Genomic DNA, 27,755 nt, shown 5'->3' with positions numbered 1-27,755 from the left:
TGACAAAGTCCTGTGAACCCCATTCACATGAGAGCAGACCAACGAGACACAGAACGTGACTTTGATACTTCAAAATAAAAGCATTACAACAACTTCACTCAAAAGACATGAAATAATGTACACATAAATGTGACTTGAATAACTTCTTAATTATGAACTTGGACTTTAGAGAAATAAAACAAATTATTAACTTATAGACGATGACAGCAGTTACACCAGGTATACTTTTTGTGTAAAAAGCCCATTGAGATTGGGCCGTTTTTAGCCCAAGGAGTGGTTTTGGTGCAAAACAAATGCTTGCAATGGATTCAGAATCATAAAAACACCCTAGTTTGACCCCTCACATGCTACTTAAAACAGAATTAAATTTAGTTTTTTTCCCCCCCCACATAAGGTTATGGTGGGTACCCTAGCCATGGTTCACATGACGCTTGTATACAAGCGTCATGGTGCCGAGTCCCCCTGGTCTAAAGTTGTGTTCGATTTTTTCACATTGCCATCTCTCACATAAACATAAACGTTCAGATTTCAAATATAAAGTGCTTACCACCGAGCCACGGATGTTACAAGGCGATGCGGACCGCGATGAGTACCCGTATCTCCCGTATTTTTCAATAAAAAGCATTTTAATCCCATCGCCGGCCATTTTCTCCAAATTGTCTCCGATACTTTCAACCATGCGATACTAATGGTTGGGAGGTGTATTGCACTCTGATACATTACAAAACAAAAAAAAACAAAAAAAGAAAATGGCCGGCAATGGGATTAAAATGCTTTTTATTGAACAATGCGGGAGATACGGGTACTCATCGCGGTCCGCATCGCCTTGTAACATCCGTGGCTCGGTGGTAAGCACTTTATATTTGAAATCTGAACGTTTATGTTTATGTGAGAGATGGCAATGTGAAAAAATCGAACACAACTTTAGACCAGGGGGACTCGGCACCATGACTGTCATGGTATGACAGTCATGTTTCAGGGCTAGTGGGTACCCCAACTTTCAGCAGCTGTCAAAAATTCCCCTAGGGAAACTGCATTTCAGTCTTTGTGAGATGTGTTACTAGACACTTTTACAAACACATTGGTGAAGATTTTTTTTGGTAAGGAATTTATTCCAAGATTGGAAATCTTTCTGCTAATATCCCCTGACTATTTAAGTTCATCTGTTCTGCCTCCTGTCGCCTGCTTTTGGGTCCTCCGTACTAATTCCTGACAGTTTCCTTTTTAAAGGAAACGCGTAGATAGAATCAAATGGCATGAATGCTAGCCATTTCATAGGGTCTTTAACCCATTTAGACCAGGAAAGAATCGTGTCATTTTTAGATTTATTTGGCTATTCAAAAATAGCAGATCTACAAGCTCGTAGCGCGGCACTCGGTGCTGCGCTACGAGCTTGCAGATCTGCTATTTTAGAAAAATCGTGAAAATGTGTGCAAATTTAATTTGTATATATTTTAAGCAAACGTTTGTAACTCAAATCTTTGAATCTGGGGATTCTACAAATGTCTTCTAAATCCAACAGTTTTTTGAAAAACGTATTTTTCTATATCAGTGGTGCCAAAGACCCCCATCTCAAAAATATTTAGTTCCAGGGACCCCATGAAGCAAAGATTGGAGTTAAAAATGTAAAAAAAAATATATATATATATATATATATATATATATATATAGGCTATATATATATATATATATATATATATATATATATATATATACACATTCAAAGATTTACACAAAAAAAAACTTTTTCAAAAATAGCAGATCTATAAGCTCAAAGCGATGAGCTTGTAGATATTTTTTAATAGCCAAAGTATAAAATATGGATAAAGTGGTTGCACAGATGCGTTCCTGTTTTGAATTAACCTCACTCCGTCAAATGAAAGAAGCTTGCGACACACATTTTGTTTCACAGCGTATTGCATCTGAGACTCCGGGCGCAGAATCGATGACAGACGGAGTTTTATTTTTTCAAGCTACTAGGCAGGTGATTGGATGATCCCGCCCCTAGCAGCCGCTGATTGGTTCGTATGCGCAGCGGTTCGGGCAGCTTTACTCTGTGAGCAATCCCAGACCCTCCTTCCTGAAACCAAATGCAATGCAATGCATGAGATTTCCGGAGGGAGGGGGTGTTTACCAGGCTAGTTTTGAATGGGTTAAAAGGTAATTTTTTCTGCTAGCCTGCAGAACTATTCTTTTTATCCCCGCCAGGGGGCTGGAACAAACTTTGCCGGTCCTGGGTAGGCAACCTGGCCTGGCGGGAATCTGCGCTCAGGGGAGCGCACGTGGTGTATACTGTAGCTGTTTATCCTGCGCTGTGTTAGTGTGCAATTATGCCCCTGACAACAATGTTTTTTTGTTGCACGTTTCAGAAATGACTACTTCCAGCTCCAGCCTCCATTGTGAAGATCAGTTCCGGTGTTCCATTTGTCTGGCTGTGTTTGAGGATCCAGTGTCTACTCCATGTGGACACAACTATTGTAAAGCCTGTATCACAGGCTACTGGGATACCACTGATATCTATCAGTGCCCGCTCTGCAAGACAGCTTTTGGGATTAGACCGGATCTCAGAGTCAATACTTTAATCTCAGAGCTCGCTGCCCTGGTCAATTAGGTCTGTCAGAGTGACAGACAGCAGCAGCCCAGCCCAAACACTTTCCAAATCTGGAGAGGTAGTCTGCGACGTCTGCACGGACCCCAAGCTCAACACCGTCAAGTCCTGTCTGGAGTGTCAGACCTCTTACAGTGGAACTCATCTAGAGCCACATGTGAGGGTCAAAGGTCTGCAGAGACACACAGTGATTGACCCTGTGGAGAACCTGGGGGACAGCATGTGTCAGAAACACAACAGGCTCCTGACGTTGTTCTGTAGAGCCGAGCGGGTCACTCTGTGTGACATCTGTGTTGGGACGCACAGCCAGGACCACGAGGTCGTTCCTGTCCAGCAAGAGTGTCGAGAGAAGAGGGCTCAGTTGGGGAAGGTGGAGACTAAAGTGCTGTACATGATCCATGAGAGGCTGCAGAAAGAACAGGCTGAGCTCATTGATGAATTGATGAAGCTAAAAGAAGTAGAGAAACGGGCTCAAGACCATTATTCAAGATCTGGAGCAGGAAATTACTGAGTTACGGAGTCTGGGTACGCAGGTGAAGGAGCAGTTGGACACCAAGGACAACCTCCAGCTCCTTCAGAACTTTCCATCCCAATCCATCCTCCCAAACACTAAGGACTGGTCTGGCATTATGGCCAGAAGTGAACTCATAACTGAGACAATTCGAGAACCATTAAGAAGAAGAATTTCTCAACTGCAGACGACAGTTAGTCAGATGAGTAAGGACATCAAGAAGTTCTCTGATATATAGATGTTAAGTGCTGCTGCTTTAAAGAGGATGCAACAGTATGCAGTGGACGTTGTTCTCGATCCTTCAACAGCTTTCCCAACGCTCATCCTGTCCAATGATGGGAAACAAGTGAGCTACAGTACCACAGCACAAAGGCAAGTGACAAACATGACAAGTGAAATGATGTTTCTCAATTATTCCGCAGTTCTGGGAACGACAGGCTTATCATCGGGGAAGATCTACTTTGAGGTGTGTGTGGGAACAAAGATGGAATGGACTATAGGTGTGGCCACTGAGTCTATTAACTCTTTCACTGCCAGACTTATTTCAGACTGTGTCGTCCCAGTGCCAGGAAAAAGGTGCATTTTTCCTCTGTTTGTTTTTTTAACATTGAAGTGAATAGAGCAGCAATTTTTTGGATAGCGTTATCTCCTAGTTCCTTTGAGATAAACCAAAAAAAAAAAAGACCAAAAAATTCAGAAAAAAAAAAAAAAAAAAAAGAAATTTCTTTTTTTTTTCATATTTCCGTCATTGGCCATGATAGCCATAGTCCAAGTGAACTGGAGGAAGGTGGAGAAGGTTGGGGTGTTTGTGGATTATGACGAAGGCTTCGTCTCATTCTATGACGTGGAGGCCAGATGCCTCATTTATTCTTTCACTGGCTGCCACTTCAATGAGAGAATCTACCCGTACTTTAACGGTCAATATGGAGCAAACCTAGCACCATTGGTCATCACTGATGTCAGTCAGTCATACTGAGCGATTGATGGGTGAATGAGGTAACAAGCCACATCATCATCACTAAAAGCATTTAATCTAAAACGGCTATTGCTTAATAAGTTCATGATAACTATATTTTATGTGTTGTTCCATCCACAATTTATGATCAAAGCTTGGATGGAAAAAATATGATAAGGCTGAAGGGGACACTAACCTAAATGTCTTCAGAAAACGTTAATTGTTTGAGTTGAGTGTTCATCGTGCATCAGGGGGGAATACATTTGTTAAACGTTAGTTTAATCAATCTGTATGCTTGGTAGAGTATGTTAATTCCCCGTCCCCCTACGCTTCCATTGAGCAATTTACCCTCACGGTGTCGGGGAGGACAACTACTGGCTGACTATTAGTACAAGCTGAAGCTCTGACTGCAGAATCTCTCCTGTCCAACTGTAGATGCCTCATTGGAAGAGCGGTATAAATTTGGTATCTCATGTAGAGTTCGAATCCTGGGTAGCACATGGATCAAATGCACAATACTGTATAATACACACATTTTTGTTTTTGTGCACACTTTGCATGATGTGCAAAGTGTTTCAAGTCATTTGAGGTGAGCAAAAGGGTTTATATAAAAGTAATGACACTGATGTGATGATGGTGAATGATATGAAGGTGTTGTTGTTGAGGGTACTGTACCTGCAGTGAATGCTCTATTTGATTTCTACCTGTACCGTCTAGGAAGCTGATGCTGAATGTGTGCGTTGTAGTTCCCTGCTGTGTTTAATAAAGTAAAAAATAACAAAGCCTCAATACTTGAGCCATTTTATATGGACTTTCAGTGAGCCTTTAATGTTGTCATGTGATTGGCCAAAGACTGATGCTCTCAGATGAAACACAGAATAAGTTAGTAAATAGAATAACCAAAAAGAAAAACTGAAATATCAATCTATGTTAATGTGTTTTTTTTTGTTTTAACTCTTATTTTTATTTTCATCGAGTTTTTTTTAGATCATGTCTCATTCTGCAAGTACAGTCTGACCATTTAGCCAATCTGACTAGGCATTCTGTATTTTTAACAGAAATATCTCAAGGTTTTCACGTAGTGTTTTTGCGCAAATCAAATTCTCATGGTGTACAATATCTCAGACACAATGGGTCGGCCTACTCATCATAAGCAGCCCTGAAGCAACACAAATCGAGCTGTTTGACTCCAGCCAGAACTCATCATCCTTAACGCAACACTCTCCTCATTGCCACGACAACCACACTCATGCCTATTGCCATGGGAACGCACAGTCTCCCATCAACAACAATGAGTATTTGGCCGCATGTTTAACACTTAGATTAAAGCTAAATGGGGGTGGGGGGGCACTGTACACACACACACACACACACACACACACACACACACACACACACACACACACACCTCTCACTGGTTCCAATCTGGAAGAAGAGAGAAAGTAGATTGCACGAGCAGCCAAAGAACAGGAGGGAGAAAAGTAATGCCTAATTTATGCTCTGTCACACCATGGTGTCGCGTGGCAAAATCTGCTCAACACGCCCCATCCGCAGCACTGAAAACAGTTGTCAGCATGCCACATCATGGTACAACAAAGTATTAAACAATGCCCAAAACAATGAGAACATTTGCTATCTAATCTATACAGCTAGAAGTAACAGTGAACCTGATAAATTTAACCCATTTAAGGAGGGAACCCCTATTTGTAACTATACCTTAGTTTCAAGACGGGAACCCCTTTTGGGGTTGTTGTTGCTATATACAGTATATAGCAACATACATTTGTTGTAATTTTTTGAATAAATATTTGAAGCTTTTCAGAAAACTTAGGTCAGGATTTAGAAGGCGTTTTTTATAAACGGCCTCTGGTCTAAATGGGTTGAGAGGCTCATTACAACCTGCATTCATTAGAACCTTTTCTAGACCTTTTTCACCAGCCATACATATTGACATACTGTACAGTAGTTATGTAATGTTACTTCCTACAATGACACTAATTAAAGCTCTGTTCCATCCAGTGAGCCAACATTAAAGGAGTAGTTCACCCCAAAAAATACATATTTTTTTATCAATTACACACCCCATGAAGCCTTGAATTTTGTCGCATTCCTGAGCCAATACTTTGATAACCAGGTCATTGGTCAATAGGAGACTCAGTAGGAGACTCAAAGAGGTAGGAGACTCAATCCTACTCAAAGCGTCTCCTACCGTCGGTCTGTCCATTTACACTCTGCAGATCTCACAGACTACTACAGCACTGAACCAAAGTTAATTAGTGCACTGTGCTCCTCTGGTGCCCAAGGAAGGAACTTTTTGGACTATTTTTTTGGACTGTCTGATTGTTTCACATCTTTGTGATGTCATGTATAACACTAAACATTTTGTAATGTGTATTTACATTATGTGGTCTATTAAACTAGGCTCATTGAATCCCGTTTGTTCTATAAAAAAAAGCCAGCCCCCCTAGTCACAATTCTCTGGAGCCGTCACTGCACCCGGTAATCAAATTATTGGCTCAGGAATGCGTAAAAAACAAAGAAATCTCCATCAATTCAAGGCTTCATGGGGTGTGTAATTGATAGAAAATAAATCATTTTTTGTGTGAACTATTCCTTTAAGACGTTGGTACTTTAGCACCTTGGTAAGGAATGCCTCTTCCAGACTGTGGTTGAATGTACAACCCTCTTCTCTACTGTCCTCATCAACAACAACAACAACATCTGGTGCATTAGCTGTGAGCTTGTATATCTGATATTTTTGAATAGCCGACACTAAGATCTAAAATGACACAGATGCTTTCCCGGTTTTAATGGGTTAATTACACATTTCACACACATTGTGGCTGCATCACACTGTTAGTCCAGTTCGTTGCTGTCCGGTAGGAACCAGCTAACTCCATTTTGACGCTTTTGCATTTTTTCCATAAATCAGTGCCATTGAACACCCTTTACGTCTGTGTGTTGGTAAAACAAATATTGAACCAATGAAAAGCATTAAAAATCGCTTCTGACAAAACCAGCTAACTCCATTGGATCCTCAAACTTTCTGCTAAACCAGCTAAGTCCACCGGAGTTAGCTGGTTTAGCTAACTCCAGGCTCCACCCCCTTTTGACCTCCAACCCTCATTGTGAGCTTGGAGGTCCATTCAGCGGTTCTTATCAATGATGAACAAAACCTCCTAACTCCACTTTTTTTTAATTTCCTGAAAAATGAACATTTTGGAGTTAGCTGGTTTCTGCCAGACAGCAGAGATATACTGTATGTCAGTGGTTCTCAAAGTGGGGGTCCTTGGGGGTTAACCACTTTAACCTTTAACCCATTAAGACCTGGAACTGTGTCATTTTTAGATTTGAGCTAGCCTCGATCTCCAGGCTTTTATTGCTTAGTTTTGCTAAAAAATAAAAGCCTGGCCCATCCATAGCCTGTACTGGGTATCAAGGAAGATTTAGAAAGGAAAGGACATACTTCCGTCCGTTCTCTAGATATATGACGGGTGGCAAAACTCGCACCGGAAGTTCGCTGAAATACGTTGCAGTGGATGGAGCCGGCTGGAGCAGCTCATGAACAAACATTATTTCTGAATGATTGAGACCATTGTAAAATAATCGCTTCAGGAAAATAAAAGAAAACATATCAAACATTTTTTTCTGCTGTCTTGTTTTTTCATGTACACTCTACATAATTTTATTTATGTATCCAAAGAGCAGAGAGAGTAAAATTCTCACTGGGCAGCCATAAACTCTCAGGTGTTGATGGAGTGATTGACAGGCACTGATTGACAGTTGTCTGCCAATCAATCAGTCAACACCTGATGAAAGCTAATCCATCTTCAGTAGGAGTTGAACAAGCAACAAAGTAAGTTGTCCTATTGGTAATTGTGTTATGGAAATGTTTGTAAATAAATATTATGAAATTAATTTAAAGGACTGACCTGCAGTGGCAACTATAAGCACATTTATTAAAGTCAATTAGGTATTTTGTAATATTAAAAATAAAAAAATACTGTATGCCTACTATTGTGAGGCACTTGACACTTAAATCGTTTTATATTACCACTACATTTCACATGCAAATATTGTACTTTCATTATAATAATTACTTATTATTACTACTACTTAAACCTACTGTCTTAATTGTTATAATTATTTTAACAGCTTATAGCCTACTTGGCTACAGTTAATTTGCGTATTATTCTAAAAACTTACAAGTGGTACAATAACCACTAAAGCCCTATTTTGGATATCTGCTGTTTTCAAAAACGTTAGACAATTTTGAAAAATGTGAATACTTTTACTTTGGTAGGCTACTGTAAGTATATGGCAATACTTGTGTAAAATTCTGAAAACAGGCCTTGAACTTGTACGAGCATATTACATTGTGATACTGCTAGGCAACTTCTACTTGAGTAAAACAAATAATCGGAGTACTTCATCCAACACCACTGACTTTTAATTTTGCAAAATAATTTACTCTCGACATTATGAAGACGTTATGTTTAGTTTATAATTGAGAATTAAAACCAAGATGGGCTTTCCACACCTATTGCTCATAAGCAGGGAGGATGTTGTGCTCAATGAGAATAGTAGACCTATTATCTCATATAATATATTATATTGTTTCATATAATATAATATGTTACAATTGTATCATATTCACCAAGCTGTGCAGTGCAGCTGCACCAAGCTTCATTTAGCCTAATTGGCGCAGCGAATTACGAGTGTGGGGTTGTCCAGCTGGTTCGATCCCAGCGCGGGGTTCTAAAACATTACAATATGTCTATTATATTGTACTATATTAGTCTATATATCGTTGCTGTTGGGTGAAAACGTTGTGTCCAAAACGGCATTCATTTAAAAAAAAGAGGAAAAAAGACAGGAGGGTTCTGTCCGACAGCAATGATACACTTGCCTTGTTCCAGCTTAATATATGCTACAGTAGCCTACATCTTGTTTATGTTTTGCTGGGATATTTATCTCGATATTCAATCTATCATATGTCCACTTACAGTAGCCTACAGAAGGGTTCGACATTCGCAGTGGTGGAATTAGAAGTACTCCAATGTCTACCTATGTTTTACTAGCAATACCACAATGTAGAAATACTGTGCTACAAGTAAAGGTCCTGTATTCAAAATGTATTGTAATCAAATAAATGCTGGCATTAAAATACTTACAGCACCAAAAGTCAATAGGCCTACTTACAGTATCATGCATAAAGTCCCATTTTCACACTTTTGTTTGATATCAATATCTTTCAAACATAGCCGATCTACAAGCTCACCAATGTCTTAATATATTAAGTATAAATAGGGCTTACTACTTGGTTAAAGGTAGGGTATGTGATACGTTTTAGTTAAAAAAAAGTTTTGTTATTAAAAGCTCTATATTCTGATAGTAATCATTGATATAGTATTTGTTCAGTAACAGGGGTCTCCCTGCATGTCTCTCCAGGTCTTTAATAAAGAAAATATATATTTCCAGTTGGGATGCGAATTTCAGCCAATCAGGAGAGAGTACAGTAGTGTAGCGTTAGTTACATCTAATTTCTTTGTGTCATCACTTCCAATTTGTCTTGTATATCCTTACGAGTTCTCCTGATTGGCTCAAATTAGTATTAATGCATTGTTGTACTTATGAGCTGAAGAGACTCTATAGCAATTATTATTATTATCAGAATATAGAGCTATTTAACACTTATTTTAACCAAAGAAAATCACTTACTGTACCTTCAATGTATGTTTTGTAATCGTCTAAATCAGTGGTTCTCAACCAGTGGTCCTTGAGGGGTGTTAATACATTTTCACCCCTTTATCCATATTGTATACGTTGGCTATTCAAAAATAGCGGATATACAAGCTCACAGCGAGTCACTTCGTGCCGTGCCGCAAACTTGTAGATCTGCTATTTCTGAACATTTTCGAAAAGTATTTTTCACACCTTAAATTTTGTAGAATTTTGGATTTTCTTTACACAAATCTTCTCTTCTGGGGGTCCTTGGCACAAAACATTTTCAGATGGGGGTCCACGGCCAAATGTATATCAATTTAGCGGTCCTTGGCATGAAAAAGGTTGAAAACCACTGATCTAAATCTACAAAGTAACTTGTACCTAACATTTTCAAATAATGTTGAGTAGAAAGTACAATATTTTTCTCTGAGATGTAGTGGAGTATAAAGGATTGAGAACATAAGTAAAGGTACTTCCAAATTGTACCTAGGTACAGTACTTGAGTAAATGTAATTAGTTACTTTCCATCACTGAACATTGGTCATTTGGATAAGGAATGGACAGAGGAAAGATAAATGACAATTATGAAGTATGATCAAATCAATACAAGTATTTCTTCATGGATAAAATGTTAAGTTCCTTGCCGGCCATATTTCTGTCTTATTCAACGGGTCATTTCACAACAGTTAAAATGGTTAGCTGTGCAGCACCACAGTGCAAGTCCAGGAGGGCAGGGCCTGGCCCACACACAAAGAAATTTTTTAGATTTCCCAAGGACCTTGTGAGGAGCAACCAATGGGCAAAAGCCATAAAAAGAGCTGGGTCAGATGGGTTCAAACCTTGGATACCTACAAAGTGGGCAAGGCTGTGTCAGGTAGGACACTGTAAAACACATACAATGCTATTTCAGTGTCAATAATTGAAAAAGTTCACAATTCTTCTTTTCTTTTCAAAACTAGGATCACTTTTCAATTGCCCAGTTCAATCCCAATGGGGGTCTTCTGCCTAATGCAGTCCCTGACAGAACGAGCAAGCTCTGCATGACCGAGACCCTCAGTACAACAGGGACCCTCAATATGACATTGGCACCCAGTGCGACGGGGACCCCCAGTGCGACGGGGACCCCCAGTGCGACGGGGACCCCCAGTGCGACTGAGACCCCCAGGGTGACTGAGAGCTCCAGTGTGACAGAGAACCCCTGCATGAGTAATAGTAATACAACCCCCCAGGGAAATGGGATGGATCACAGCAGGCAATCAACAGGTAAACACACATAGGATGATATCATCCAGAACACAAGAACATAACATTTTTAATCAAGTGTTATATCATGAACATAATCAAGGAAACAAAAAAACACACATTAAGGATCACTTTTCAAACACACAGTTTTAAAAGTTTGTTTTCTCCCTACTGCAGTCAATGATCAAATGAGCGATCCCTGCATGACTGAGGCCATATGCATGACTGGGAGCCCTTGCAGAACACCCCTGGATCACAATTACACCAAGAAATCAACTGGTAAAGAGACATGGGATGCAGTCATTGCTAACCCTAACCCTTTTTAATTACGTGTACATGAACACAACAAACATGAACACAAATATGTATCATACATGATAATTAAAAGGATCATGCCTTTAGTGTTGCATTTTCAGCCCTTTGAACACGAGTCACATTACTGAGCACAATTTCCCCAAACATGCAGCTATGTGTTAGATTTGGGAAAATGTAACCTATTCCCCTACTTTTGACATTGAAACCTTAAAAAGATTAATTAAAATGTATGTATTATGAAGATGTTGCCACAAAAGTAAATTATTCAGTCACTTTCTGTCAAAGGACTACACATGAAACTTAGATGCACCAGACACCTTCCATCAGAGCCATGCTGAGGTTGTCACTGCCACTGTCCACTTTCCCGATGCAGAACGAGACGAAGAACCTGTACACGAAGAACCTGTACAGGACATAGCTGAAGAAAGAGACAGACGGCTCGCCGAACTTGAATCTCAGCTGGAGATCAAGGTATTATTATATTCTTTATTTATAAATGTTTCAAAACCTTCATTAATGCAAAAAGGCTTCTCTTTTAATTTGCCATGACCTTGCACTATTCCTCTTTCAGAATAAGATGCTTGGCCTGGTCTTCAACACTGACCAAATTCAGTTCCTTGAAAGCAGGTGAGATAATAACTACATCACTACTTACAGTGCTACAAGGCAAGGTGGTAACAGATGCAGTTTTACGCAACTAATTTCTGGGTCAAAGGCAGTGAAGAAGTTTATGTCAATAAGGCTGAAGACCAGAAAGGGAAAGTATGAGTAACATGAGTAAAGGGACAATCCACCTTAATTTGTAAAGTTCAGAGAACTAGTGTTGAATTGGACTCTACATGTTGAAACTTTCAACTATGTTACACTTCTGGTCAGACACCAAACATGATGTAATATCACTTTTACATCATGATCAGGGTGTGGCCGGTAGTGCAGTCAAGTAATTTCAATCTGTCCGGGCCAAGCAACACACGTTTTGTGTACTGTGACTTACATTGAAGTTTTTCTTTGAAGTGTCTAATTACTTACAGCTGGCAGTTGAGATCTCAGGGGTCTGAACATAGGGGAAGATTGGGAGAGGGGATTAACATACGATATTACAATTTCTAAACCATACAACCATACCAATACAGTAAACAAACTGACTGACCTGTTCTTGTCTCTCTCAATTCCCTTTTCTGTTATACTGTAGATGTCAAACAACAGAGTCTATACAAAGGGTCCACAAATGGTCACCTGCAACCATAGCTAACTGCTTAAAAGTCAGAGTTGCCACAGGGATCAGTGGTTATGAATATTTGAGAGAAGGTATGAGCCCTAGACTTGTTATAACATATTTACATCTTACTAACACAGAGAGACAACCAAGTACAAATTTCGCAAATATCTTTACACACTCTAGAGATGAAATTTCCCATGCCAAGCTACCGGACTCTTAGCAGGCGCCTGGAGGCCATAAAATTCCAACCAGGAATACAGCATGAGATCCTGGATTTGATGGCGATGAAACTGCAGCATCTTCCTCCGAATGCCCGCCTTGCTGTCCTAAAGGTGCCTTAAAAAGAAAATGTATAGTTAGTTTGTATAGTTTCATTAGTACGATAAAATCAGAATGATTAATAACGAATACATACACAGTATAGATTATACAGTATAGTATTTTCCAAAAGACACACTTACAGAACAGACATAAGAGTCGGGAGACTCAACACACTGTTGAACTTACACTCATGTTGCTTATTGACCACAGATCGTTTCACTCCCAGATACAGTATTTTGTTTCATATGCACACTTTTAATGCACTGTAACAATTTTTTTTAATAGATTGATGAAATGGCCATAAAAAAAGAACTCCAATATGATCCAGGGAGCAAAATGGTTTTGGGAACAGTGACCTTGCCCCCCCGAGATGACACCCTGTCAACAAAGGTGCTGACAACCATTCTGGCCTCCTTGACAAAGGACTTCAAACAGGTTGTAGCTTATGACTTCACCGGGCCATCTGTGTCAGGGAGAGATCTCTGGGCCTACATGCAAACCATTATTGCGGCATGTGGAGAGCGGGATATAAAAGTCATCGCTGTGGTATGTTCAGGCTTTAATTTACCATCACACTCTATGTGAACAAACCAGTTAGTGACGTTGTAAAAGCTTCATTCTCAGCTTTGCAATTACAATTTGATGTCAATGTTCTTACCTTCTATATCCAACTTCTAGTGTTCTGACATGGACTCGTCCAACCAGGCGATGTGGCGGGAGGCTGGCCTTCAGGTTGGCCAATCGATGGACAGGACCTACATCGACCATCCATATTTTGAAGGAGCATATCTTTTCTTTAGTCCCGACACCCCCCACCTGTTAAAAGCCATGAAAACGGCAATGTGTAACCATGACTTCATCCTACCAGATGACATTGTGATGAAAAACAGCTTGCCTGGTGATACAGTGAGTACATTTACTGATGGGATGCTACTCAGATCAATTACCAAATACCAAAAGCAAATAGCAAATCAATGACCCAGTCAATTGTGATGATTCTGACATGTTACGTCATTCATAAATGTTCACCCAAAATGAGATATAATTGCTGAATTGTGTCATTTTACAAAATCTACTTACTTCTGCTTGAAATAATATGTTTTCCAGGTGTCCATGGCTGCCGTTGAGAAGGTCATCTCTGTTCAGGCTGACATGTCGGAAAAACTTGTGCCTGGTCTGACTGCAAGGGCCATATCAACAGCCACAAGTTTTGAAAAAATGAAAGTATGTTGCACTAACAACACACACTTACTGTTTGGTATACTGTAAACAATGACAGTAATACTCACATACAAAAGGCAACTGCATTGCATCTTAAGCCTTGCAGATTAATGTTTAAGTGCAGACAGTGTCCAACAGGTGCAAAAGGCTTAGTAAATCTGGCCTTGAGTGTATTAAACACTGAAAGTGCCTTCTCTTTCTATGACATACAATGATCAGGTGGATACAGACAGAGTTACGAGTATGTGCAGTATTTTCCATACTTACAGTTATGTTCTCTGCTTCAAGGTTCTACCAGCATGTAAAGTGTTTTCGCACAGCACTGCAAGTGCCATTCGCATGTTGGTGCACTGTGAGCAGCTGCCAAATGAGGCCTTAACCACGGCCTGGTTCATAGACATGGTGAATGACTGGTTCGACTTGATGACATCGAGAGGTCACCTTTATGGTCAGTAAAAGTAAACACACACACACACACACACACACACACACACACACACACACACACACACACACACACACACACACACACACACACACACACACACACACACACACACACACACACACACACACACACACACACACACACACACACACACACACACACACACACACAAAAGGGGGGGGGGGGGGGGGGGGAGTCCTGCTTGTGGTGCAGACGGTCTAGGGAGAAGAATACTAAGGCATTCCTTCTGTGTTGCCTTGCTCAGCAATAAACTTATTTTTTTTCACCTGAAGACGGAGTGCCTCAGGATTCTTCTCCATAGGCAGTCTGCACCACAAGCAGAACTTTGAGGGAGGGTTATAAATATACCTACCTGTTTCACTGAAGAGCACCTGTTTGAAGAAGCCACTGGACCCTGAACCCAGGCAGTGTTGGCTCCTTCTGTTTGACACTAATACATGTTTGATATGTGCAGCACTATATCCACCAAACACCACTGCTGGGGCCAATTGGAAGTTGGAGAGGCTGCAGGACTTCATGCAAACATGGAATGCCACAGTGTTTCGCTCCAAAAAGAAAGGGAAGCATCAGGGTAAGTGCCTCTGAAACAAACAATCAAAAGCAGAATTAATGGCAGCAGTTATGAGACTTACAATACTAAATTAATACATTTTATTTACAGCCTGGAAGCCATCCCAGACTGGTGTCCGAATGTCAACAACGACCATGCTGGTAATGGCAGGTGCGGCACTCTTCCCAGAGGAACTGGAGCAGCACCTGCCATCAGTTCCCCCTTCCTTCCTGCCAGAAAACAGAACCTGGATGGCCCAGATGACAGGAGAAAGTAAATCACTGAACCACTTCCACACTGGGCGGATCTCTACTGATGCCAATGAAAATCTGCATTCTCAATTGAGAGCAGACAATGTCATCCACCCCAGCGCCAAAACTTGCCGCGCAAGGCTGAAGGCTATTGCTCTTACCCAATATGAAGGCAAGGGCCCCTCCACTGACACCACAATGGTCGAGTACATCGACACCTTGGCCCAAACTGAGGAGCAGCCAGTGGAGATTCCCGAGTTGCCAGCTCAGGCAGAGCATGAGCAACAACCCCTGCCCTTGATACAAGGGCAGGCTCTGTACTACATTTCGGGATGGGCAGTGTTCACAGAAATGCGAAAAACTGCATGTGTAGCTTGTAGTGAGTACTGCCTCTCAAGCAGTGCCCTTCACGAGCATGGCTACCACAGCCTCCACCCCGTGGAGTCAGAGGCAGTACTCACTACGATCAAGAGCAAGGGGAAACTGGTCCACCCTTCCACAGCTGTCCATCAACAGCATATGAGGCTCCACCACCTGATGGAAGAACAAGAACAGGCACTCCTTAGAACGGAGAATCCAGTGGACCTCATTATGAGGTGGATGGACACCATCACCACCTGGCTCCCACCATGCCATGCAGTCTCAAAAAAGATTGTTAAGAGACTGGCCACACTGAAGTTACATATGCTCTTAAAGCAAAAAACTAGCCAGTCTGGCGAAATTCGTCAATATGACAGCAAGTCCGCTCTTAGAGCGACTTCAGTTAAATAATCCTTTTCTGTTTTTTTGAATTGCAATACGACGCGTTGTGAGCTTGTAGATGGGCTATTTCACTTTTTTTGCATGCTGCAATGAGATGAGATGAGATGAGAAATACTTTATTAATCCCCAAGGGGAAATTATGGTGTCACAGCAGCACAGTGTAACAAATAGACCAGGGTCGACCACATGCATTTAGGGAGAGTTCTTAAGCATTGTAGAGTCTGATGGCAGTTGGCATGAATGAGAGTCTGTACCGCTCAGTGTGCATGTTCGGGGGGAGAGTGAGCCTCTGGCTGAAGGTGCTCACCCTATCCTGCAGCTCGCCATAGAGTGGGTGGGAGGGGTTTGCCAGGATGGCACACCACTTTTTTCAGGGTTTTCACTATGATAACCCAAAAAATGTCTAAGTCCAGACCTCAGGGACCTCAATGGGACTCACTGATTACTGGACGCATTACTCGGATTCTTCGAGTAATGCCCCCCCCCCCCCCTAACCCTAACCCTAACCCTAACCCTTGCCATACTCTCCTCTTTCCACTTCTCCACCTCTTTATTCATCCTTTCTTCTATCTCATACCCACTGGAAAATCGTATGTGACCAGAACCCACTTGGAAGATCGTATGTGACCTTTTGGGTTTAGGGTTGAGACTCTCCTTGCCATACTCTCCCCTTTCCACCTCTCCACCTCTTTATTCATTCTTTCTTCTATCTCATACCCACTGGAAAATCGTATGTGACCAGAACCCACTTGGAAAATCGTATGTGACCTTTTGGGTTTAGGGTAGAGATTTTTTGACACCCTTTCATTCCCCTTACTCTATCCCCCGGATTGAGATGAATGTTGATTGGCAGGGTAAGTCGTGGTTGTCACGTAGTCTGGAGTGTATGGGCGTGCCTTACGGACCCCCTTCCGAGGGGACTGCTACACGCAGTCTTCCAGACTTCGGTTGGAATCTCCCTATAATAGAGGGGGGTCAGCTTAAATGCAATCAAATCACCTACCCTGCCTGACCATGGCTCGTAGTCGAAATGACCTCTGCGCAGTGTTTCTTGACATTCACACTCCATCTCTCCATCACACAAACCTCTCTGCGACCGACTGCAGCCCTTCCATGCGGAGGCCAACCACAGAGCTGGCCTTCTTGATGATTTTGTTGAGCCTGTTCAGCTCCCTAGCCTTGATGCCCCCCCCAAGAATTTAGTCGATTAAATGTATTGATTTTCAATTAATTAATGAATTAACTAATGTATTTCTTTATTTTTTGTCTAGTGAAAGTTACAGGTATGGTGTGTGGTATCAAATGTGAGCTTACCATAATCACAGTAATCCTTAATCATATTCAAGGGCTTTTGGAGAGAAATGAGACAAACTCCATAGAGCACTGCAGAGAGGAGGTGTGTGTGTCTGTGTCCAGCTAATGCTCGTTGACACTGGTTAATATTATATACAATTATGTTTCTGCGCTCAATTTCAGTTTCAGACAAGAATTTTCCTTTTAGTCCTAAAAAAAATGCCGCTTATCAATTAATCGATTAATCGATCGCTAAGGTTATCAACTATCAATTAATGAATTCATCAATAATTTGCATCCCTACCATGAAGCCTTGAATTCATGGAGATCTTTTGTTTTTGTCGCATTTTTTTTATTTTTTATTGATTGATTGATTGGTGGGCCAGTCAAAAGCCACACTAGTGTAGCTTCATTGATATACAAGAAATAAAAAATAAAATAAAAATTGCTTTTCCATTAATTTATTAACCTACAAGATCAACATTTATTTTATTTATTCATTTTTTTAAATGTATATATTATTATTTATTTAATTATCAGCTATTGGCCATAAATACTTGTGTCAATATATTTTCGGTTAATTGACCAGCCCTAGTGCAGAGGTAAAAAATATATTGTGCAAAACTGCAATAGAAGAAAAAAACTTTTCTTCTATTTTGGCATTTCAACTTGGTTGAACCTGACTATGCGCTGTTACTCTTTGCACCTTAATGTACAACACTGATATTCTTTTTTGCACATTAATCTCATGAACAACTAACTGATATTCTTTTCTGCACCTTAATCTCATGTACATGCACTGATATTCATTTTTTGCACCTTAATGTCTAATAACATGTGACTGCTGCTATATTCATACACCTTATGTCTAACCACATGTACATACTGCACCAGATGGATATGTTATGTGTATATATGTAAATATATTTTCTTTTAATTTTCTTTTCTTTTTTTCTCTTGCTCCCCCTGTCCCACCTCTTCTTTTTCTTTCTGGAAATAAACAAACTTTGGAGCTTGCACAAAAACAAATTTCAACAATCATTTATTTTTACACCTGTAAACCTGTGATCTGACAATAGTTATAGGTTGATATGTTTGGCTTAATGTTTGCAGGCAGGTACCTCATATCTTGGATCCAGTGTTTTCATCATGTCTTTGAAGCCATTTATATCAACTTTATATTGAAATGGAAGCATTGCTTAGATGTCTGTCCAGTGTCCACCGCTGACCTATTTTCTTGTGAGGATGGAAAAAAGGAGGGGGGAGAGAAAAACAAACAGTCAATACACAAAAACAAGGACTGCCCGATCAGCACGGTGTGGTCAATATCCAAACTGTATGGTAGATTCATAGTGGTGTACCTTAATATTGTCAACCAAACATATATTTATTTTTTATGTTGGACCCCAGAAAGAGCTGAAATGTGTGATAGCTAATGTTCAGCTAAATAAAGTAATATTTTAGTTCAATCAATGTAAAACACTGTTTTAATACATTTAATGTAACTGTAATGAACTACGGTCTTAAGAGTATTATAACTACTTTCTAGGTCCTCACTTAATACATAATAGTGCCCATTTAATAATTGCTTTTAGATTGCTTTAAGCTGCTTTTTTACCTAAAAAGTGAGTGAAAAGAGAAGGTATGCAGTATCATTTATACCTCAACTCCTATTTAAGCTTTCATCACAGTGTCCGATCGGACCAATAAGATCTCAACATGTCACACGTTTGATCTTGAAGATTATGGCAGCCATGCATAAGATCACTCTTTACAGAGCTTGTGTTTAAACATCAGTAGAATAATTCGAAATGAGACACATGTACAGGAGTCAACTGGCTAGCAGCAGCCTTGGATCAAGACTATCATAGATTTATTTAATCGAATCTGACATTTCGTGGATACGTGTTGTAAACAAATGCGGTGGTGTAAAGTAACTCAGTACATTTACTCAAGTACTGTACTTAAGTACAATTTTGAGGTATTTTTACTTTACTGGAGTATTTCCAATTTGCAGTACTTTTACTTCTACTCCACTACATCTCAGAGGCAAATATTGTACTTTTACTCCACTACAATTATTTGAAAACTTTTACTTTGTAGATTTTGATTAACATTACAAAACATATATAACCTCTTTAGCCCTATATACATTTCGGCCATTTGAAAATAGCAGATCTACAAGCTCACAATGTGTCACAATGCGACACATTGTGAGCTTGTAGATCTGCTATTTCTAAGAGGTTTTTTTGTCTTAAGTACAGCACTTAAGTAAATGTACTGAGTTACTTTCCACCACTGGCCATGAGAGCTAGTTTAACAATATAAACAATGGTAATTTTAGAGGGTATATCCATTACTCAAATTTTGTAGGAACACACAAAGCAATAGATAGATTCATTCATGCATAAACGACGGACTTTCAATACTTTACATACCTCTTTGCTGACTTTAGATTGCTTTCCACAACGGCTCCAGTCGCAGCGGTTCCACACAGACTTATTATGATCACTAGAACGTGAGGCTGGAATGGCACTAGTTGACAGTCTCGCGATGACAGCCTATGCAGCCCAGGCAGAAACGTACTCTGTGCTCTTTAGATACCTCAATAAAATTAAATACTTCCCAAGTCGAAAAACAACCACTCGGAAAACAACCTGTGATATGTCTTCTTTTATATTCCCGGACCGATTATATGACAAAGGTCGCAATCGTCCAGAAATAGTGTTTGTTCACAAGCTGTCCAGTGGGCTCCCATCCACTGCAATGTAATTCACCAACTTCCGGTTGGAGATTTGCCACCCGTCATATATCTAGAGAACGGACGGAAGTATGTCCTTTCCTTTCTAAATCTTCCTTGCTGGGTATGAGGAAGTGTTTCATTTCCCAACCAACCAGAGTGCAGTGGGCGTCGCTCGTAATGTTGTGTTAACGGGGCGGGGGTTGACGGACAGATCGGTGAACCAATGGGATCATGCGCAGTCTCTCGCCGGCTCTATACACCCGCCCCTTTATACACGAAATCAGGAGGGTTGCAGCAGGCTAGATTTGAGCTAAAAAGCATTATTTTACACTTTGGGCTATTCAAAAATAGCAGATCTACAAGCTCATAGCGCGGCACCGAGTGCCGCGCTACGAGCTTGTAGATCTGCTATTTTTGAAAAATCATGAAAATGTGTACAAATCTTTGAATATATATATTTTTAAAGCGAACCGTTTTTAACTCAAATCTTTGCTTCTGGGGGGTCCCTGGAACAAAATATTTTGATGGGGGTCCGCGGCCAAATACATATCATTTTGGGGGTCCTTGACATGAAAAAGTTTGAGCACCACTGATATAGAAACATACGTTTTTCACAATACTGTTGAGATTTAGGAGACATGTAGAATCGGCTTCAGGTCTCAATGGGTTAATACTTTGGCTATTCAAAAATAGTGAAAATTTGTGCAAACCTTTTGAATAAATGTTTTTAAAGCGAACATTTGTAACTCAAATCTTTGCTCCTGGGGGTCCCTGGAACAAAATATTTTGAGATGGGGGGAGGTCCGTGGCCAAATACATATCCTTTTGGGGGTCCTTGACATGAAACAGTTTGAGAGCCACTGCTGTAGTATGTGCCCGCCTGTGTGTGTCTTACCTGTGTCTGTGTATATTAGCTTGCATGCGGAGCTGCAGCGGAACGGCCGAGAGGGGGGTCGGGTCATAGTCGTAGCCCGCTTCCCAGAGCTCGCCGTAGAAGTGCAGATCCAGCTGTGTCCTCAGGCCAGGGGGCACGGGCAGGTGGTCCCCATCCGTGGAGTACACCTCCATGTCACAGGGCAGGATGAAACGCTCGTCTGACAGGAGATCACTGTAGGGGCTCAGCAAGGGGTCTGCGGCGCTCATCTGGAGGAGTTGGATGAGGAATTGATCAGTGGTGGAAAGTACCTACAGTAAGTACATTTACTTAAGTACTGTACAAAATGTTGAGGTATTTGTACTTTACTTGTGTATTTCCAATTTCCAATACTTTTACTACTACTCCACTACATCTCCGAGGCAAATATTGTACTTTTACTCCACTACAATTATTTGAAAACTTTGATTTACTTATCAAATATAAATATATTACATTATAAAACATACATTAACCACTTTCGTCCTATTTTATACCTAGGCTATTTGAAAATAAACGATCTACAAGCTCACAACGCGTCGCGACGCGTTGTGAGCTTGTAGATCTGCTATTTTCAAATATTTTAGTACTTATACTTTTGGTACTTTAAGTATATTTTGATGCCAATACTTTTGTACTTTTACTCAAGTACATTTTTTATGCTGGACTTTTACTTGTAACAGAGTATTTCTTATATTGCAGTATTGGTACTTTTACTTAAGTGAAGAATTTGAGTACTTCTTCCACCACTGGAATTGATGAGTGCAGTGACTTGACTACTAATACTATGAGTGCCAGTGGAAAGCTGAACACATTACTCCTATGTTCAGATCATTTAATTGGCTCCTAATACAATGCAGGATTGATCAAAGTCATCTTATTGTTTATGCTTAATCCATTAAGACCAGGAAGGCATCTGTCATTTTAGATTTTAACCACTTTAACTTATCTTATACTTTGGCAATTCAAAAATAGCAGATGTACAAGCTCATAGTGCAGCACCGAGTGCCGCACTATGAGCTTGAAGATATTGTAGATTTTTTTGAAAAATCATGAAAATTTGTGCAAATCTTTGAATATATATTTACATTTGTAACTCAAATCTTTGCTTCTGGGGGGTTCTACAAATGTCTTCTAAATCCTAACAGTTTTTTGAAAAAAGTGGTTCTCAAACTTTTTCATGTCAAAGACACCCAAAATGATATGTATTTGGCCGCGGACCCCCATCTCAAAATGTTTTGTTCCAGGGACCCCCCCAGAAGCAAATTTTTTTTGTTCCAGGGACCCCCCCAGAAGCAAAGACAACAAGAAACACATTTTCATGATTTAAAAGAAATAGCAGATCTACAAGCTCATAGCGTGGCAACTTGATGTGCATTTACTGCCTGATGTGACTTGAGATCAACCACACCTGTGTACACTCATGAAAACAGACATGTTCTGACCTCCATGTTATATGAACTATAATAAACTGTTTATAGGCTAATGTTTCAGCACAACAAGCTTGTGTTTATGATAAACACAAGCTTGTTGTGCTGGAACATTGGCCTTTTCCATTGGAAGCAATGAAAGATGCCAACTTGATGGATCTGTACATTGACCTGTTAATTTAATGAGGAAACTCAAGAAGGAAGTGTCGCCTACTGTAACTGTATACGACGGTGGAAGTTTACCTCAGAAAGTGTCCTGGTTTCTGCCTCTGGCCCACTAACTCTACAGGGGAGCTGTAGACGAGAGGAGAGGTGCGGAAAGAGCAAAGACATTAAAGAAAGAAAGACGTTTAAATTGTTTTAATGTGACACACACTATATGCAGTGTTGGGCAGTAACAAGTTACTTTTAGTATATTACTGTAATATTATTATTTTACCCAGTAACGAGTAGTGTAAGGTATTACTCTACCAAAACAGTACCAATACTATGTAAAAAAAAAGTACATATTACATATTACTCAGGTTTTGTTGGCTGCCTTTTGAAAACATTTAGTTTAAAAGGCCAAGAGAGATTGCTGCTTTGTTTTATAGCCTTTTTGGCTGATTGGTGACTCTTATTGCCAGACCCAAGGGGTCGGGCTTACATGAGGCTTTGTATCTGTTTTCTCCATACATGTTATGTCACTTTGTCCCCCGGCCCCAGCCAAAAAAGTCTGTCCCTCTTTCGTCATAGAAGGGACATAGAAGGGACACACGTCATGCGAAGCCCGGCCATTCAGATTTCAACCACTAGGGGTCTGGCAGTACCAGGTTCTAGTTATTATTATTCTTGCCAAAAAATGGATTCAGGTCTAAAAGGAGCTGGCTAAACAGATCGTGTTGTTGTACATCTAGCAGTATGGGTTAGCGCCCCAGCCTGTGTCTTCCGTGAGGAAGAAGCCCAACAAACCCACGGTGAGGCCTTTAAGGAGGGCCATTCAAGCAAGCCGCAAGTGGAGCCTGCAGTACCACCACGGCCCAAGAAACCATCACAAACATCAGCCAGAATGAAATGTTTGGATCGGGGGAGTCTGGTGCAACGCTCAGGTCCTGGACCTGGTGAGACGAAGGAGGAGGCCATCCACAGAGCCTAGTCCCTCCACGTGCCAGAGCCTCCCCCGGTCCCAGCAGAGTAGTTCCGGAGAAGCGGACTGAGGGGCCCTGTCTTGCCCTAAGAGGACTAACCGTGGGTAGCTACTGGGACGTAAGTCGGGGCTTGATCAACCCCGGCTGGGTCACCTGGGCGAGGGTGGATTCACTCTCAAGTTCCTCCCCGGGAGGAACATGAGAGTGAATCCACGTTATCAGTCTGGCCAATGCCAGGCCATTATGTTGCAGGACCCGAAACACCCGTCGACCCCAGGCTACAACACTGATGATACGTCCCAGGTGCATCCATGTGATGTTTTTCTTTTTTTGCGGGTGGGGGGGGGGGGGGAAGTAATATGTAATGTAATAATATATTACTCTTGATTCCAACTAATAATTCATATAATATTATTACTTTTTTAAGGAGCAATATGTAATAAGTATAACATAACATTTTTTAGACAGTATGAACCTGAGTCAGAGGATGTACGGTGGCAGCAGGGGACATCTCAGCATATTCTGGGAAACTGTTCAGGGTGAAGCCCCCCTCTATGGAGGTACACAGCTTTAACAGACGCTCCCTGTGCCACAGACCCACGTCCTGACCACCGTCTGGATAAGTGACCACACCTGGACCAAACCTCTGGTCAGCATGGTACAGACCCTGGAGAGAGGAGAGGAGAGGAGAGTTGGAAACAGGAGGACTCTGACTATCAGACTGCTACAGTATGTCAGATCCATCGTGCAATTTACCCGAAAGGTGGTTCCATCAGGGAACTGCTGCTGTCCGTATCCCTCCTTCCTGTTGAGGTAGAACTTGCCAATAAACGTACAGCCTTCAGTAGGCCAGCAGTATACTCCTTTACCATGCCTGTAGTCTTTGAAGAAGGACCCCTCATAATACTACAGAGAGAGAGAGAGAGAGAGAGAGAGAGAGAGAGAGAGAGAGAGAGAGAGAGAGAGAGAGAGAGAGAGAGAGAGAGAGAGAGAGAGAGGTCACTGTTTCAATGGCTTTCTTTACCTATATGGGATGAGTAGATTCGACATAAAAATGATGTGATCTCTAGATTTTTTTTTTTAATCTCTAGAGTCTTAGCTACCACTCACCCGGATTGCCCTGTAATGTCAGTCAGCTCCAAAGCCCGTACTTCTCCAAACATGTACAAATGCAAAAATATAAGGTGCTTCTGTTCTAAATGTTAACTTGGTGTCCGGCGTGTTTGTGCAATGTATTAGTCCATATCTTTCAATAAAGAAGTGTTTTAATCCCGTCTGTGGCCGAACACCATTTCCCCCCTCGTTTACTTCCTGTTTACATTGAGTGTAATTCCGGCTTTCACCGGATGCGCCCCGTCACTACGCCCATAGGGAACTTCCGACAGAATCGGCCACAGACGGGATTAAAAACACTTCTTTATTGAAAAATATGGACTATTACATTTCAAGCTGTCCATGCATGGGCGCACAGCAGTAAGTTGAAGAACCTCTATATTCGGGATCGCAACTTTAATTGTCCTCCAGGCTACTTTACCTCTCCGTTGTTCCAGGTGAATTTCCCAGAGCCGTGTTTCAAACCATTCACAAAGTGTCCCTCATACGTGGATCCGTCGGGCCAGGACTGGATGCCGGGTCCTTGTCTTCTCTCTGTCCCGGTATGACTCCCCATGGAGCCGGGGAACTGTCTCCCACCTCGGCCCCCCGGGGACCGGGTCGCACCGCAGGGCGACAGCATTTGAACCATTTATAGTGTGCGAGCCCACATGTCATAGTCAACACACTATCATTATAACTCTAAACTCTACTTCAGTAAAACACACTTTCATTATAACTCTAACTTTAGTCAAAAAGTGCTGGTGGAAGTTTGGACTCGTTAGTTTCCTGTCAGTATGTTGTCTTGACAACGGTACAATCCCCCCAGAGAAACACGGGGGATGAAGTAGCGAATCACTGAGGAGCGACTTCTTTTCTTTTACTTCCAAAAAACTGCATTAAACCACCACTATATCAGGCTAGGTTTTCGTTTATTTGAATTAAATCGCATTAAACGTTTAAACTTGCAGTTTACCCACACACACATGCACGCGCACACACGCATTCATGCAGCGCGCGCGCGCACACACACACACACACACACGCACACGCACAACACACACACACACGCGCGCGCACACACACACACACACACACACACACACACACACACGCACGCGCACGTGGCACACTAGGAAGGACATGCATACATGCATGGCCCATGGCATGGTCTTTATCATAACAAGAACAGCTTGAAGGCTTTGTTCTAATTAAATATGCATGTGCGTTGACCTGCAGGGGTGGAACCTGTTGTTGCAGTACATTGTTAGTCTAAAGTATGCCTTATGCATGTCCACTTATGTCTTAGTCACTTATAGCCTACCTAGTCTAAGTATGCCTTATGCCTGTCCACTTGTCTCTTAGTCTTAGTCTAAGTGCCTTATGCATGTCCACTTAATGTTCATATGTCATCTGACACTTTCACTGACTGGACACTGCTGCACAGCAGTTCTACTGAAGGAAAGTGAATACTATTACGCGCGCGCGCACACACACACACACACACACACACACACACACACACACACACACACACACACACACACTTTGTTTTACTTTTCACTGCACAGGAAATGTTGAAACTGTCAAATCATTGGATGTTTGCTAGTGCTGTAATTCTTTAATCTGACCACCAGATGTCACAAATTGTCTGTGTGTGTGTCTGGGGGGGGTCCTAACATTACTGCATTTCTAGTAAGGCAATGTAGTTGGATTTATTGCACTGCTCTGCGCTCCATTATCCATAATAAATCTCGCCTCTACTCCAGTCATACTGGCCCAACACAACACATTCACATATATCATCTCCCCCTTAGACCTCGTCCAGCCCTTCATATTGTCACTGTGAATACCAGTTGGATCCACTCGTTTCACCTCCATGTTGGTTGGTTCTCCAGCAGTAGGTATTGCCCTTCCACACCTGGCCTGCCTCCTCTGGTGCTGTCCAGGGTCCTGAACGTCACATGGGCGCAAAGAAACTAACAACAGAGACAATGAATATCATACATCTGTTATATGGGCTGTAATATTGTAATACTATAATGATTTTGGGACAGTTGGCGATGTGATATCATCTTTTTTTTTTGGATGGCATTTGCAACAACTGCACTATAGCCTCAAACAAAAAATGAGTTTGAGATTAATGTTTGCTTAGAAAACTGAGAAAATCGATGACAGTTTGCAAATTCAGGTTCTTGGTATGAAGGTGCATGGATCTTTGTTATACATGCATGACCTGACTAGTTTAAATATTTTTTTTACAGTAATTGGGAGTTACCATAGAGGAAACGGTTGCTAGCAGTGGTGGAAAAAGTACTCACATTTTTTACTCAAGTAAAAGTATCAATACCGCAATGTAGAAATACTCTTTCACAAGTGAAAGTCCGGAATTCAAAATGTACTTGAGTTAAAGTACAAAAGTATTGCCATCAAAATGTACTTAAAGTACCAAAATTAAAAGTGCTCATTATGCAGAATGTCCCATTTCAAGTTTTGAAATGTATAAAAATCTTTCGAAAATAGCAATCTACAAGCTCACAATGAGTCACATCGCGACGCATTGTGAGCTTGTAGATCGGCTATTTTCAAATTTCGAAATGTATATAGGGCTGAAGTGGGTAATGTATATTATGTAATAATAATCTAAATCTACATAGTAACTAGTAACTAATAGTGGAAGTAAAAGTACAATATTTGCCTCTGAGATGTAGTGGAGTAGAAGTGAAAGTATTGAAAATTGGAAATACTCCAGTATAAAGTAAGATGTACTTAGTTACTTTACACCACTGTTTGGAAGCAATTTGAGGAGCTCCAAATGATGCCAGAAAAGGAACCAGAAACATTTATCTCCAGTCATGATTTATTAGTCATCAACTTTTATTCAACAAAAGTAGTTCAGTTATAGTGCAAAACAAGAGGGTTTTTCCTTTCACCATTCCTCACTTCTGCTCTTGTGGAGCGGTGTTGACATTTCTTGTAAAAGACAAATTACACGAAAATGAAAAC

At 41.0% G+C, this 27,755-nt stretch overlaps 2 long non-coding RNA genes across 2 annotated transcripts; both read right to left on the bottom strand.

Moving 5' to 3' along the window:
• Positions 1–11,099: 11,099 nt before the first annotated feature.
• Positions 11,100–14,600, bottom strand: LOC308087274. Its single transcript, XR_013933303.1, has 3 exons — positions 13,979–14,600; positions 13,557–13,714; positions 11,100–12,913 (listed from the first exon to the last, which is right to left on the bottom strand). It is a non-coding gene; the product is annotated as an uncharacterized lncRNA (long non-coding RNA).
• Positions 14,601–14,864: 264 nt separating this feature from the next.
• LOC308087275 lies at positions 14,865–20,233 on the bottom strand. The gene is made up of 3 exons (XR_013933304.1): positions 19,883–20,233; positions 18,566–18,680; positions 14,865–15,169 (listed from the first exon to the last, which is right to left on the bottom strand). It is a non-coding gene; the product is annotated as an uncharacterized lncRNA (long non-coding RNA).
• Positions 20,234–27,755: the final 7,522 nt, after the last annotated feature.

Source organism: Gymnoscopelus braueri, assembly GCF_963280865.1.
Source record: "Gymnoscopelus braueri genome assembly, chromosome: 6".
In the NCBI taxonomy this organism is placed as follows: Eukaryota; Metazoa; Chordata; class Actinopteri; order Myctophiformes; family Myctophidae; genus Gymnoscopelus; species Gymnoscopelus braueri.
The sequence above is the reverse complement of the archived record's forward strand: the minus strand, read 5'-3'. Positions and strand labels throughout refer to the sequence as shown.